We start from the raw sequence: 1,514 nt of genomic DNA on the forward strand, positions 1-1,514 counted from the left end.
CTAAGTAACTACACAGTGCGCAGCTCCCTGTCACTGAGGAAAAAGCCATCAGTCTCAGTCAGCTAGGATTCTTTTGAAGGAAAAACAGCAGGTGGAAAGCTCTAGAAAGCTGGACTTTTTCTACTTTGCAGAGTCTCAGAGGAGGGAGTCAGAAATCAAGTTTGGTACAGATTGGACAAAGCATCTACGAGATATTAGCCATCAAAAATGCAGATTTTGACAATCTCAGATGCTGCTGCGACTGTACCATGAGGACCTGGGACATCAAACTCACAGGCTCCACCCAGAGTGAGGCCTCAAACATCATATCCGAAATTTACCCCTGTACGACAATCTTGATCGTTTTGGCCTAAAATTGGTGGTAGGGTCCTATGACCGTAGGAAGATACCCTGCTGGCAAAAATAAGAGAGTCTACTGTTAAAGCAGCATATTTAGAGGTTGCCTCATGGAAAATACAAGGACTCCAGTGTTGCACCTCGTTGGGCTATCCAAACTGTTGCATATGGGAGAATATTGGCCTAGTGTTTAGATGTACTATCTGAGATACCCACAGGTGGCTCTCTGAGCAAGACCATTAACCCCACCTTTCTCACCAGGCGCCGAACACTGGCAGCCAACTGCTCCCCAAGGGGATGGGTTAAATGCAGAGAGGTAATTTATCCATTGTGCGATCAATAAAGTTCTATTTTCTACTATAGGTAGAGTTAGCAAATTTTACCCACTTGTTCCAGACTGTCATATGAGCGTGTGTTGGCCTTTTCGGGTCCAAAGCCCACACGGTTCTTGAGTTATACACTCTAAAAATTTCCAGTGTGTGAGTGGGTCCTTTGCAGTCATTTGCATGTGAAGTTTGTCACGGCAGGATACCCTATTAGAGACTCAAAATTCCCCTGGTCATGAGTTAAGAAAATATGAAAACGCTTCACGATCACGCGTGTCATCCTTGCGCAGGGGCCATGCTAATCTTCTCTGTATCGTATCCAATTTTGCATATGTCGCTAGCTAACTAACAACAAGCTGAGAAGAACAGGGCCTGATTTTTGGACCCCTCTTGGCTTTGAGAACACTGCAAAACGGTGCTGCCTGAACAGCCACTGCTTCTGACAGGTAAAATTAATTGTTGCCCACACTAAAATAAGTCTTTGCTGGTGGGGGGGGGCAGAGAACAATTTCCCCAGCACCTCTGCTCTTAGGTAGATGTCAGGCACTGAAATGTTATTTCTCTGCCACTGACTGGTCTCAGTTCATTAACCCAAACCCCGGTCTCAGTTAATGAATTGAGAATAATCAGTGACAGAATTGATTGACTTAAACTCAGTGGCTAGCACCATCACCCGGCAGATGTTGAAGAAGAGCCATAACCATTATTCACACTTCCGATATGGCAAATATTTCATTTTCGACAATTTTGTATTAGGGATAGCATATATTTTATATGCTACAGGGACCAGATTTGACTAGCACCCTGTTAGGTGTGCTCATTCGTTTTCGGGAAGGTCCAATAGCCCTTATG

General features: G+C 44.5%; 1 non-coding gene across 1 annotated transcript; it reads right to left on the reverse strand.

Annotated features, from left to right (window-relative positions):
* Positions 1 to 907: 907 nt before the first annotated feature.
* On the reverse strand, positions 908 to 1,015 carry LOC119780758. The gene has a single exon (XR_005280447.1). It is a non-coding gene; the product is annotated as a U6 spliceosomal RNA (small nuclear RNA).
* Between the last annotated feature and the right edge of the window lie 499 nt (positions 1,016 to 1,514).

This window comes from Cyprinodon tularosa, unplaced genomic scaffold (assembly GCF_016077235.1).
Source record: "Cyprinodon tularosa strain WSP-4 unplaced genomic scaffold, ASM1607723v1 ctg1657, whole genome shotgun sequence".
In the NCBI taxonomy this organism is placed as follows: Eukaryota; Metazoa; Chordata; class Actinopteri; order Cyprinodontiformes; family Cyprinodontidae; genus Cyprinodon; species Cyprinodon tularosa.